The sequence below is a fragment of the Hibiscus syriacus genome, unplaced genomic scaffold (genome assembly GCF_006381635.1).
Source record: "Hibiscus syriacus cultivar Baekdansim isolate YM2019G1 unplaced genomic scaffold, ASM638163v2 tig00110201_pilon, whole genome shotgun sequence".
NCBI lineage: Eukaryota > Viridiplantae > Streptophyta > Magnoliopsida > Malvales > Malvaceae > Hibiscus > Hibiscus syriacus.
Genome location: NW_024062624.1, coordinates 1,714,936 through 1,730,169, shown reverse-complemented (window position 1 = coordinate 1,730,169; position 15,234 = coordinate 1,714,936). Strand labels below are relative to the sequence as shown.

At 34.9% G+C, this 15,234-nt stretch overlaps 2 pseudogenes; both read left to right on the top strand.

Moving 5' to 3' along the window:
- LOC120218917 overlaps nt 1–10,030 on the top strand; it is a 37,557-nt pseudogene extending 27,527 nt beyond the window's left edge.
- A 3,128-nt stretch (nt 10,031–13,158) lies between these two features.
- On the top strand, nt 13,159–14,599 carry LOC120218813 (annotated as a pseudogene).
- The last annotated feature ends 635 nt before the right edge of the window (nt 14,600–15,234 follow it).

Here is a 15,234-nt window from a genome sequence, read left to right as displayed (position 1 = left end):
CCAAGCAAAAGGAAATCAAAATCGCAATCAAAATCAAAATCCCAATCACAACCGGCTTCACCTTTTGGGACTTATTAACTTAGGTGATTTTTAAATGCAAACGTTGTATTATGTTTATTTTATGTGTGAATGCATACATTTTCAGTTAGACATTCATTAGTAACTTGAGTTTGAACATTGATATGATCTATTCAGTTGTTATCATGTTGGGATTTTATCTTGTGTTTGATTGCTTGGATAGTTGTTCTCTTGCTTCTTCAAGTGTCCTTAACTTGTATTTATAGCTTGGAATGTGTTTGATGTTGTATATACATTGATGTTGTATGTTGCAATCAACGCGAAAGTAAAATTTGCAACGCGAAATAAGCGTTGCGAATTTGACTATCGCGTAGCGAATTTGACTATCGCGTTGCGAATTTACCTTCAATAGGTCTTTTTTACCTTCAACATAATTCAGATTGAAAATTAAACAACAAATCAATTAAACATTGTTGTGGGTACATTATTTGAACATTGTTATGGGTACATTATTTGGAAAAATAATGTTCCGGACTTCGTTAGAAATAACCCTTTTTCATCGAATTAATTTCGTTTTTGTGGGAACATTATTTGAACATTGTTATGTATAAATTTATTGTGTATGTATGTTTTGGTTTGATTATATTGTATGTATATTTTCATTCAGATGAGATGGGCTGTGTATAACAAAACAATCTATCTCTTCCATATGAGTACTTTATTCCAACCAAGTGACAAGTGTGACAACCCCATCAACTCAAAACTCAGCTTTGAACTCAATCAATATTATCTTTTAGCTTGATGGTTCATAAAGCATGTTACTTGAACAGTATGAATCAATTATGCAATTTACATGTTCAATTTAACACTGCATTTCAAATTCATTTCATATGTAATTGGAGTTTGAATTTAAATTTCAATTTGAGTTTGAATTTCAATATAAATTTCGGCTCCACTATAAATATTAGCCCAATCCAATATGCATGTTATCATTGATTATTCCTAATTTCCATTGTTTTTTTCAACTTTAAACGCGATGGGAAATCCCGACCATCGTATTTTTTGGTCAACTTTAAAGCGTCAGAAACATTTCGAGCGTATGATCTGGGTGGTATACGAGAAATGCAACAAATGGCAACTAAAAATCCCGATAATTGAGGGCTACAACTTGTAATAATAACAAAAATAATAAGTCCGAAATGTTTCTGAGTACCACCCAAGTCATAAGTCTGAAATGCTTCCGATGCTCATCAAAATCCAAAGCTCATATGGTGCCAAGCAAAAGGAAATCAAAATCCAAATCTCATATGGTTCCAAGCAAAAAGAAATCAAAATCTACAACTTGAGTTTGAACATTGATATGATCTGTTCAGTTGTTATCATATTGGGATTTTCTCTTGTTTGATTTTTTGGATAGTTGTTCTCTTGCTTCTTCAAGTGTCCTTAGCTTGTATTTATAGCTTGGAATGTGTTTGATGTTGTATGTTACGATCAACGCGAAAGTCAAATTCGCAAACCGAAAATCGCATTACGAATTTGACTATCGCAACGCTTATTTCGCGTTGCGAATTTGACTTTCGCGTTGCGAATTTGTACCTTCAACAGGTCTTTTTTTCCTTCAAACATAATGCATATTGAATTTTTTAGAAACAACAAATCAACTTTTACAAATCAATTAAACAAGCAAAAAAATAATTCTTATTTACAAATCAAATTAAACAAATTAACTTTTACAAATCAATTAATCAAAAAATAAATCTTATTTCCTCATCAATTGTAACAAATCAACTTTCAATTTAAAATTCAATTAAACAAAGAAAAAAAGTGTACCCAGACTGTTGTTTATGCACAAATACATTTCACGCAGCTCACTTCAGGATTAACCTGCAGAAACCAAATATTTGCTCAAATAACACTTTCTACACATCTAAAACCAACAAACAGCAAATTACTGAATTCTAGGTACTTAACCAAATATTTTCAAACCAATTAAAGAGTATATATGTTAACAACACTTGCTAAAACTTACCAATTGTTTATGTACAACTTTCAGCAAGCGGATGCAAGTAGGCAGCGTCTCGTATATATCGATCTGGCCATATAATACCGAAATCACAAGCCTACTGCAGCTCTATCTCTATCTGTGGGAGGTAGATATTGTATACTTCCTATCGTTAAACGTTCCAAGCACAAGCATACGAGAGGACCACAATCCCCTCTGGCTCCCTGCATTTGTTGTGGCGCAGTCTCGTCTCTGATCATTGTAATTTTGAACTTCTTTGGCTTCTTGTTTCCAGATTTTGTCCAATAATCAATAGCATTCAAGTATTTAGCCAAATGATCGCTCCATCTCTTTGTAATAATATCTCTCAAATCAGACAATGGTATGTAATTCAACATGCTGTCATATACCACTGTCTTCAGGGATGGGAGCTGAAGCTCGACGAGAAGCCAATGACGATGTTCCAAAACAGGGATAAACACCTGCAATCATAAATAATTGCACACATCAAATAAAATTTATGAAAACCTTTAAAATATTCAAAAAATAAATACTAACCTTATCGACCTCCCACCACGCAAGATAAAGTTTAGCTTTTCCATTAGCCAACTTATATGAAGCATCTCTCTGATCCTTCAAGTGAGCTGCGTGAAAAGACGTCGGCATAATAGTCAATCGAATACCTCTTTTCTTCAATTTCCTTATTATTAGAAGACGTGACACCCATGCATCAATATGTTGTTTTATAAAAAAAATATTAGTGAATTTATTAATAATTTAAAAAAAATAATCAAAATGCAATATAAGAAGAATATAATACTTACCCTCCTTCGAGGTAGCCATTATCTTCAACCCCTAATAAAATACCCCACCAAAACCTATCAAGAAACAAATGAATAGCATCGTCGATTTGGCATAGGTCAGAATAACACCCCTTGCTCTGCTCATGTAGATAAAAATCAACTGTGGTCTTAGCCCAAAGGGTATTATCCGTAATTATGTCTGGTAGTGTTTCCATCTCCTGTTGAGGAATGTTACTGGTCGGTAACTCATACGAAAGTCAACACGCATCTATCATATCGGGCACGGGAGGTGGTTTATCAATATGTCGACATATGACAACAAATGAATCGGGCTCTTGAACGGCGGGCGGGACCACTTGAACGATGACATGGGCCTCTTGAACGGTGGGAGGGGCTTCTTCGATGATGATAGGGGCCTCTTAAATGATAGGAGGCGCCTCTTGAATGATGATAAGTGCATCGGGATTATTCTTACGGAGTCTTGGCACTAGTGGGGTGAACGGAGACGTAATGGCACGTGCACGACATCTGATGCGTGAACCCCGTCGTGCAAGAAAAACCTAACGTAAATCATCTACCTTAACGGACCACTGAAAATAAATTAATATATAAATCAGTAAATAAATAAATAATGCCGAAAAAAATTTATTTGCATTTTTAGTATAGTATTAAACAAATTTACCTCATTGCGTAGAGTATTAACCTCATTCTGCAGCAATAAAACAATCTCGCGTAGAGCGGCAACCTCATCACGTAAGGTAGATACCTCACCGCGTAGCACACCATTGTCATCGCGTAAAAAATCCACCTCACCACGTAAAGATCAAACCTCATCACACCATGCACCATTATCTTCACGTAAAGTACCGACCTCATGACGCAAAGCACCGACCTCATCACGTAATTCCCCTAACTCATCTCGTGGAGGTGGAGAACAGGGAGATAAATGTCGTGACCTCTTTGCCGGTCGCCTATCATGAGGTGATGGTGGAGAAGAGGCTCAATAATGTGATGGAATAGGTGATGGTGGAGGTGGAGAAGAGACTCGATCAAGTGATGGCTCCAGGTGTCGAGCTGTAGAATCGGCTCGAATAGGTGATGGCTCTCAAGGTGGGCGGTGCTCATCATCCGTCTCATCAAAAAACCGCTTACTAGCTTGCCACCAATCAGTGGCAAGCTCAGCCTCTGTAATGGATAGTTGGCCACCTAACAATATAAAAGCTCAAACAAAGTTAAACTTATACTAGTAATAACTTGTTTATATATGGTATTATTTGTGTGTTAACTTACATCATTCATCGTCGTATATGGGAGTAACTCTTCCCAATCCAACATGTGGATCCTCTTTCAGGTAATAGCCCTAGGAATATCCTTTGATATTTTTATCGCATATGTTCGCATGTTGGGGAAAGCCTCAAATATCCAAATCTACAAACAATATAATACACAAACATTAGTAATTTTTAAATAATTAATTATAATTTTGGAAACATTATAATATAGAAATTCTTACCTTAAAGGCCCAAGTAAAGCCTGCCAAAGTGTATTTAGAACCATCACCCCGCAAACTTTTTCGGTCCTCAAAGGCAGACGACAACTTCTTCCAGGTAGCTTTCTATAGATATGAACCTCACGGAAACAGGTTCCATGCATTTAGGTCCTCTACCAATAATATTAGGTCATCGGAGATTGGTTGTTTGCCCTCTTTGCATAAAAAGCCTGCATGCAAAAGTAATAAATGGCATACTCGGACAACATCAAGGTCATCCATCCGAGTAAAACCATCTTTATCAAATAATCTCTTCAAGTCGTCGACGTGTATACTCGGCTTCGACTTTGCCAGCTCAGGAAAAACCCGATATAACCATGATGGGCTGGCGATATGACTAGTGTACCGACCTACATCATCGTGTCCGAAGTGTAGACCAGTGATTAAGCAAAACTCCTCCCGCCCAAAACAAGTATACGCCGGCGCAGGAGGAAAATGAAACCATATCTCTTCATCACCACGTTGTACCCCCTCGGGTAGATCGTTAGTCATGGTCTGAAGAAACAAATGTGTCAACATAGCATCCCCACCCGGATGTTGTACTTTCAGCCATGGCCCGAAGCAAGTATCCTCAAACAATTTTCTTTGTAGAGGTGTAAGCGTCGACGCAATTTTAGTGGCTATGCTTAATTTAATTCCTTAAGGTTAATTGAGCCGAAAAAAAATTCTACAAAAATAATAAACATACCAAGTTAGATATACCAAAAACTACAAATTATACACTACAAACAAACATGATATTAAACAGTGAAAACAAAGCCAAATATGTTTCAAACTAGCACGATATTCACCCAAGTCATTATTCCATCATAGTTCACAAAATGCATCAGACAACATTCCAGAAGTAAGCACTTATATAAACATTTAAAAGGACAACATATAGGTTTAGTGCAAGTTCAAGGACAACAGAAAGAGTAGTAGTTTATTCTTGAAACTTAAATTAGCAACACTGTGAAGTTAGTATTTGTCTTTGTTTTTTGGTTGAAGTAATACAATTCATTCAAGTTTCAATTTGGCGAATAAAATAAGTTTCTAAAACTTAAATTCGCAACGCAAAAATGAAAATCGCAATGCGATTTTAGTTTCGCGTTGCGATTTTCATTTTTACGTTGCGAATTTGGTGTTGCGATTTAGGATTTCTTCAACAAAAAGACAAAACAAAAAGACAAAACAAAGACAAATACTAACTTCACATGGTTAAAGACTAAACAATTTAGCAATATTGGCAGCAACCGAATGAATTTAGCAATCTCAGTGAAATGGTTAATCTAATAATAATACAAAAATTTCAAAATAAAAATAAGAGATTAAAAAAACTAACCCTCGGTGGTTGATTTTCCATTTCTGACCGTGAATGGTTGTGAGGGTTGATCTGAGAGATGGAGATAGACGGATTTCGTAGAAATAAGGACGGATTTCGTTGGAGATGGGGACGGATGTCACCGTAGAGAGTGAGAGATGGAGATGGGACTGAGTTGTGCTTTAGGGGTTTTAGGTTAGAGATGATTTGCGATAATACTGTTTACATTTGTGTTGCGAAATTAATATTGTGTTTCGCATAAAAACATTTGACTTTCGCATTGCGAATTTGACTATCGCGTGCGAATTTGACTTCTGTGTTGCGAATTTGACTTTCGCGTTGCGAATTTGGAAAATCGCAATGCGATTTATATATTCACGTTGCGAAATTGGAAACTGGGTTGCGAAATTGGAATTCGCGTTGCGAATTTGTTGGTCATTTTGGTAAATCCAAAAAAAGTTGGTTAAATTCGTATATTATAAGACATTTTTTGTCACTGAGGTTATTTTCTTTTATATTTATATGTGAACATATCATGAAATTATATTTACGTCATATTATACGTTTTATCAATTGATATTTTAATAGACGTGTATTGCATGTAAAGTATGTATGGTAAGTATTTTTAATGTATGTATATGTTCTAGGTATTAATATTCATATAGCGTAATTGAATGTACAAATTCATTAGTTTAATTACATAACGTTTATTTTAATTTGATGCATAATGTTTGATCATTTTTTTTTTGTATATAGCTTTCGAATTTTACATTAGTTATATTGATTTTAGATTGAACCCTTAAGTCTAGATTTCTTTTAGGTTTCTCACACTTTAAGATCAGTGTATGTATTTTTGTTATAAACATTATTATGCATGTTATGCCATTTTAAATATTTATATATATGTTTATGTGTATAGATATTTATATGTTTTATGTAGTAAAGTTAGGTACATATTTTTTAACTTTTTATTAAATGCTATTTTATTTAATAGTTTGTTAAATATCACTCGCTCGAATATTTTCAAGAACTGTATTTGTAGAACGGGCGTGGAAAGTATTACTTGATCGGAGTGGTACAATCCGATACGAAGTTCGAACGAAATGGAACTTGAAATAAATCTTGTTCATTTTATTAATTAAATTTTGTAGTCAAATATTGCAATGTATTTTTCTTTAAATGGCAATTTATATTACTTTACGCAAATATCGACTGTCACTATATATTTGATTCGCATTTTGTCAAAGAGAGAATATTATTTATGGATAAGAAATAGTCGAAATAGCTTTTTCGATGGAGGATTGCTAATTTCGAGGTTTCTTTTCGAGTTAAATTTTTTTTACTAACAATAGTTAATTCGAAGCAAATTAGTTAAATCTCAATAAACGAATCATAGTTTAACTTTATTTTTGATTTATCATTTTCACATATGTAAGCGATTTTAGTACTAATTTTGGGCGCTGTGGGGTGCTAACCCTTCCCCACGCGTAACCAACTCTCGAACCCGTTTTAATCGAATCTTTGTAAACGCATACCACTTTTGTCTTTAAAAAATAATTTTTCTTAAAATTATTTTTAAAAAAGACGTTTTTAGGTATTCGGCCTACCTAGCTCAAATGTTGATGGTGACTCTTATTTATTTAATTCAAATCAATTCCAAACCATTAATTTTTTTAAATTAAAGTCATAATCATTTTTTAAAATAATATTTAATTATTTTCTAAAAAATTGTTATTACATCTTTGCTTTTCTTCCTTTTGCTTCTGTTGTCGTCGTTTCTCCGTTATCGGTAAAAAGGATAAAAAGGAAAAAGTTATGCGTTACCTTTTTCCTATGACAGACTTATCCCAATCCGTTGCAAGACAATCCGGCATATTCTGTTGTTAAGTAAGTCCAGTTTTACTGCTCCTTGATACAGAATTTATTTGTTATATTAATTTTCAATTATGGTAATTTTGATCAATTAGTATTAATTGGGATTTACTTTCCTGTTTTACAAGGCAATATTTTGTCCATGTAGATGACACCGTTCCACAAAAGGTTAGCCCTCCTGAGTCATTTCACACACATATAAAAAGTTTGTCTAAGACTTTGTTTCAAGTTCTATTTTCTGTTTATAGATTGTTGTTCACAAGGATAGTCCAAGAGGAATACATTTCCGACGAGCCGGACCACGCCAAAGGGTATGTGTTTAATGTTTTATGAATGAGATTCGGAACGACGAGACACAGGATTTACATTGATGTGTTGGATGTTTGATAGGTGTATTTTAACTCCGATGAAGTTCAAGCCTGTATTGTGACTTGTGGCGGACTCTGCCCGGGTCTCAACACACTGATTAGAGAGATAGTGTGCGGTTTGTACCACATGTATGGTGTGAAGAATGTAGTAGGGATAGATGTAAGTGATCGTTTTTTACCTCTAGTTTATTGTCCTTTTTGGAGTTTAATTAAAACATATACAGTATTTACATCACTTGATAAGCTGGTACATTAGCAATTAATGAGTTCAATACTTTTGTAGGGTGGATACAGGGGATTTTATGCTAAAAATACCGTGCACTTGAACCCCAAGGTTGTTAATGATATCCATAAACGAGGTGGAACAATCCTTGGGTCATCACGAGGTGGGCATAATACCTCGAAGATTGTTGACAGCATTCAAGATCGCGGCATTAATCAGGTCTGCATAGAAGTTTATGATGCTTCTGATTGTTGCCCAATCTAACTGACATGATAGTTTGTGGTAACTCAGGTTTACATTATTGGTGGAGATGGAACCCAGAGAGGTGCATCTGTTATATTTGAGATGATTTCTTTAGTAGAATATACACAGATTGTTTGCTAAGTGAATTTGTGCATATTAAAAAAATGTTCCACGCTTGACAGGAAATTAGGAGGCGTGGTCTCAAAGTTTCAATTGCTGGAATCCCCAAAACTATTGACAATGACATCCCGGTAATCCTCTTGGAGTTGTTTATGATGTTGCTGTACCTTAATCCTGTTATGAATTGCAACGTGTTTTATTTGGTTACTTGAAACTTTATTTTTTTCCGTGTATTACAGGTTATTGACAAGTCTTTTGGCTTTGACACTGCCGTTGAGGAGGCTCAACGTGCCATTAATGCTGCTCATGTTGAAGCTGACAGTATCGAAAATGGTATTGGTCTTGTGAAGTTGATGGGTCGCTACAGTGGTAAGTTTCTCTTTTGGTCTTTCTTTGAAGTGTTAATTCTGCATTTCAAGAAGTGAGAGAGTTATTGCGACATATGGCAGGTTTTATTGCGATGTATGCTACTCTTGCTAGACGAGATGTGGATTGTTGCTTGATACCAGAGTCACCCTTTTATCTAGAAGGACCCGGAGGACTTTTTGAGTACATCGAAAGACAGCTCAAAGAAAACGGGCATATGGTTATCGTGATTGCAGAGGGTGCTGGACAGGAGCTGCTTTCTGAGAGCATGGAATCAATGACACTGGAAGATGCTTCAGGAAACAAGCTTCTCAAGGATGTTGGGTTATGGATATCACAAAAAGATCAAAGTTTTCCATATGAATTCAACTCAGACAAAAATTCATCGACTTCTTCTGATGTATGCTATGGAACTTAGTGATGTGAAATTCATATTATCTGTCATTTACAGGAATACTTTTCAAAACAAAGGAAGATGTCCATAAACCTCAAATATATAGGTTAGTGGAATACCTATTAAACAGAGGTGTTTATGAGTTAATGTACCTAGTTAATGGCGGCAAGTTGTTGAGCTGTGTACTTTGTTTTCTGGCAGATCCCACTTACATGATTCGTGCCATTCCAAGCAATGCATCTGATAATGTTTACTGCACACTTCTTGCTCAAAGTGTTGTTCATGGAGCAATGGCGGGATACACCGGCTTTACAAGTGGTCTTGTGAACGGCAGGCAGACATACATACCATTCAATGTGAGTGCATTTGATCATGGTTACTGTCACAAGCTGCTATCCTCATATGCATTATTTCTGAGACCATTTTTGTCCCACTTTCATGGCTAAATCGATGAAAAAATGATTGACATTGCAAAAAACTGGTTTTGCAAAACCTGAAAATTGTCTCTGCGGGACTTGAAATTTTTTATGGTTTTTTTCTGCAGAGAATTATAGAGAAACAAAATAAAGTTGTGATTACGGATAGGATGTGGGCGAGACTTCTGTCTTCGACAAATCAACCAACCTTTTGGAGCCCTAAAGTTGCCGTTGGAGACAAAGGCAATGAAGAAGAACCGACCGAATTGTCGGACCATGGAATTTGGGGCGAAGAGGCTCCTCATTTCAATTGAGGCAGGCGAGGCAGTAGGCGAACAGAGTATGGTAGCAGGGTGTCCGAGTTTAAATATATGATTATAAATGTAATAACCCATGATGCCATGGGAAGTTTTTTTTTCTTTTCATTTTTCTATTGGTGCAAGCCTATATTGCAATTTTTCTCTGAGTTACAGAATTCTTATTTTTGGTGTCAATATAAATAATTTCATTTACTTCATTGTATTATGGACAAATACCTGAATTCGTCGTTTCTTTATTTGTAATTATTTGTGAATTTAATTTTTATATTTTAATCAAATTAAATTTAGTCATAATCTTTAAATGTTAATCTAAATAAATATAACAATGCTATTTAAAAATTACATGGATTAATTATAATCAAATTAGAATATAAAGATTAAATTTATAATTTAGATATAATATAAATACTAATAGTTTGACCTGATTTAATAAAAAATTAACAATTTAAATTTATTTAAGTCAAATCCAAAATTTAATCAAATTAAAAGTTATCTAAACTCCTAATAACCTAAACCTTAAATAATCTTTTTTTTATAAGTAAATTATATTACATCTAAAGAAAATGCAGCAAAGCTGCTACAAAAGAACAATTTCAATCTATATCAGTTCCCAGTTTATGTACAATTCCCTATTACCATCATCTATAATGTGTAAACTAAGGCTATACAATTTAATTTTCACTGCTTCCTTAATTCTTTTTCAGTATCCTCACTTGATCACGAAATGCCCCTGAATAACCTGAAATTGCATTCTTCCCACACATAATATAGAAAACCAGTCCAGGCCAACTTTAAAATTCTTGTTCGAAGCGATTTACCCTTCGGATTTACAACCAGCCAATTAAGGCGCTGGTCCCAACTGTCAGCAATACTACGAAACCCACATAGCCCCAGGACAGCATTCCAAACATTTCTAGCATATAAGTAATCTGCAAATAAATGGTCGTGCGATTCCATACCAGAACCACAAATAACACAAGCATCATCATTAACCACACCAAAACGAAGAAGCCGGTCTCTAGTTGGCAGCCTATCGAGAATGGCCATCCACGAAATTAAGGAAAATTTAAGTATGTGGGAAGGGAACCAAATGATCTTGTGCCAACTCGCCTTCTCCCTGCTAATTCTAATGTTGTCCCAAATCCATTTGCTTTTTATCAGGCTCAAATTTGCACCGGGAGAAAACAGTATACTCGCATCATCCCGCAACCTCAATAATTTGTTTAAAATCCAGCTATAATGAGGCTTACAACCAACCTCCCAATAACTTTCAGATTTAAAGCAATAAGCTTGTAACCAGGCGATCCACAGAGAACCTTCAGTAGCCAGGATGTTCCTAATTAGCAGCAAGCAACAAGATTTACTCCAAAGAGCAAGATCTTTAAGTCCTAGTCCACCCTCGGATTTCAAGGAACAGATCTGACCCCAGCCCACACGGGCTCCTCTGGCTGAGGTGTCACAACCTTTCCAGAAAAAACGCATACATAGTCTCTCGACATCCTTGATGACTCCTTTAGGAATGACAAGCTGCCGACGCCAAAAATTAAAGATGCTAAAGAGGACATATTTGACCAACTACAATCTCCCTCCAAAGCTAATCTTTTTGCTGGACCATTGATTCAATTTGTCCTTTATTCTTTCCAACAAAGCAGCACAATCCTTACTAGAAAGTTTGCGTGTGACTAGAGGAACCCCTAGATACCCGGACCGGGAGATGCGCCATACGAAATCCAGTAGCTAACCGAATCTGATCAAGAATGATTTGATTTAAGCCACACGCGAAGAATTCAGTTTTAGAGACATTCAACTTGATTCCTAAAAATTCATAAATTTTTTTCCAAAGTACTCTTAACACCAAGCACGAATCAAGTGAATCATGGCATAATACTAGGAGGTCATCCGCAAAGCAGAGATGAGTGAGCTGGATTCTTTTGTATTTTGGGTGAAATTTGAAAATTCCCTTCCTAGCAGCAATATTCAAAAGCGATGACAAAATATTCATCACAAGGACAAACAGGTAGGGTGACAAAGGATCACATTGCCTAATCCCCCTTGCTCCCTTAAAATAACCCACCAAGCTACCATTCAAAGAGACCGAGTACATGGGCGTAGTGATGCATACTTTGATTCAATTACGAAATTTATCAGGAAGGCCCATCGCTTCAAGAATGGCCAGCAGGAAATCCCAGTTGACAGAATCAAAGACCTTCTGGAGATCTATTTTAATAGAACATCTAGGAGAAAGACTTTTCCTAGAATAACCCTTAACCACTTCCTGAGCTAGCAGTGTATTTTCCACAATATTTTTACCCTTAACAAATGTTGTTTGATTCTGGGAAATCATTCCAGGGAAGTAAGGGGCAAGTCTATTGACAAGGATTCTAGTTATTGTTTTATAGACCACAGAACATCAAGATATGGGCCTAAAATCTTTTGCCAAAGCAGCATTAGGAGACTTAGGAATCAACACTAAAGCTGTAGTATTAAACGCAGGCAGCATACTAGAGGTTTGAAAAAAGTATCTCACAGCAGAAATAAAGTCCTTGTCCACAATGTTCCAAGCGGCTTTGAAGAAACCATACGTAAACCCATCAGGACCTGGGCTTTTATCCTTCCCCTGTATGAATAAAGCCTCCTTAATCTCCAAATCGCTAACTTCCTTGATCTTTTTCAGGCTGAATTGGTGGATTTGGAGATAGTTGAATCTGATTTTTATAAACAAAAGGCAAAAGCTCATTGGTTAAGGGAGGGTGATTTGAACACCAGTTTCTTTCATCAGAGAACTCAAGCTAATAAGAAGCGAAACACTATTAGAACTGTTATGGGTGATGATGGCCAGAGATATGATTCTTTTGATGAAATGGCTTCTGAGTTAGTAAGATTTTTCACCAATCTCATTGGTTCAGCTGATCCTTTGGTTTCGGGAACCCCCTGCTAAAAACCTTAAATAATCTTAATACAATCATATCCATGAAAATCAACTAATTATCCGGAAAATCAAATATAAATTAATTAAAACTCAAAATTAATAAATAAATTTTAAAACCCAAATTAACTTAATACAAATTGACGCAATCAGTCGGTTATAAGCCCAACAAACAACAATTTTAGCGGACAAGGGTGATTTGCGATTACTGATACAGAACCACGTTGGAAAAAGTAAAGAAAGGGATGGGGATCCGATTCATATTGATGGTGAACAAGCAAGGGCAGACCCGTCTCGCTCAATACTACGAATGGCTCACCCTGGAAGAACGCCGTGCTCTCGAAGCCGAGATCGTCCGCAAGTGCTTAGCCCGCTAAGAGCAACAGGTTCTTTTTCTCCCCCCTCCTTCCTCCCGTTCATTCATTCCATTAATTGCAAGTTCACAATATAAAAGGAACGCATTGCTTTTAATCTAATAAGCTTTAAATTGAGTTATCTGATTAAATTGACCGTAATTTTACTTTCTAGTTTCTTTTCCCTCCGAACTTCCGTACTTTCTAGGTTGAATCAGAATAAATTTTATCTGCTCGAGATTTGAACTTTGTAATCTAGAATTCCATAATTTCAAGTTCAGAATGCTTACTGCTTGAGAATTATGCCTTATCCTAATTCATTTTTAATTATCCTTTTGTTTTATGAAATGAATGTAAAATATTTAAAGAACTGCGATTTTTTTCATATACCTAATTTATTTGTTTCTTTGGTTAAATTGTGTCGACAGTGTTCATTTATTGAGCATCGGAATTACAAAATTGTATATAGACGATACGCTTCGCTGTTTTTCTTAGTTGGAGTTGACAACGACGAAGTAAGTTCCCTCCACGTGTATATGCTTGAATAATATTTTATCGCTGAACTTTTTTCATATATTTGGAGGATTATATTTCGCTGAATAATATTTGATATCGCTAAGCTTTTTCATATAACTTGAGCAATATGTTTCATATCCAATGTTCAACCGTGCATATGTGGATGCTTGAATAATGAAAAGTACGGACTACATGGTTTCCGATTCAAACCAAGATTCAAACCCAAAGTTACGTTTTTCCCCTAATATGAACCAAGGCTTAAATTCAAGCTTATATTTCATGTTTGCATATTGCTCCCTACTCGTATTTATATTCCCTTGTCTTCGATGTGGTAGAATGAGCTTGCAATTCTGGAATTTATACATCTCATGGTTGAAACCATGGACCGTCATTTTGGTAACGTGGTAAGTTCTTCACCAAGAAGACGGATTAATTTCTACCCCTTTTCCAAGTTACTACATTTTTGTATTTCTTTCTCTTCAACCTTCATATCATGAGGAATCAAGACGCATTGTTATTCTTCCTCTCTTGTTTGCATATTCTGTTTTGCAGTGTGAACTTGATATCATGTTCCATCTAGAGAAAGCTCATTTCATGATGGAGGAAATGGTTATGAATGGTTGTATTGTTGAGACAAGCAAGGCCAACATACTGACTCCAGTTCAGCTGATGGAGAAAGCATCATGAGGGCGAAGAAAAGGGTCGAGTTTTCTAGATCGGGTACGATGATTTTCTTATAGTTGGCAAATTGTTTGATATTTTCTTCCTGCTTCTCTTATAGTTGGCTAACCTTTAAAATTGTGTGAGAGAATTATGTCAGAGATATATAATCTTTTTGTGATCTATGCAATTATTGTCAATTACGGTTTATGTTGTAGAGATTAAAAAGTGTTTTGGGATATATCAGAGATATATATATATAATAAATTTGTATTTATAATCTTTGTGATCTCTACATTTTTAATAAATTTGTATTCTTCATCTGTTAATGTAAACAAAATTACTTTAAATATCATCTCTTGTACATAATATTTTTTTTAATTTTACTTTATTTTCTTTTCCACATATAAATTTTAATATATTAAATTAAAATATGTTAATATAAAAATTAGATAACTCTTTACATTAGATTTTTCTCAAAATTTAAATTGAATATATAATCAATATTTACACATATTGTTAATAAAATAAATACATATCAATATTTTCCATTACTAAATACTAATTCTATATATGAATAAGTACGAAACAGTTATCACCTTAAATAAATTATTTAAAATAGGCAAATAGATATTATAATAATAAATAAACTTTTATATGTTATACTATATTTAAAAAATTTAAATTGGTAAAGGACAAATTATCCACAAAACATTTGAGAAGTTTGATATTATTATTGTATTTCTAGACAATGTTGTTTATTATAAATAATTTTATACTATTTC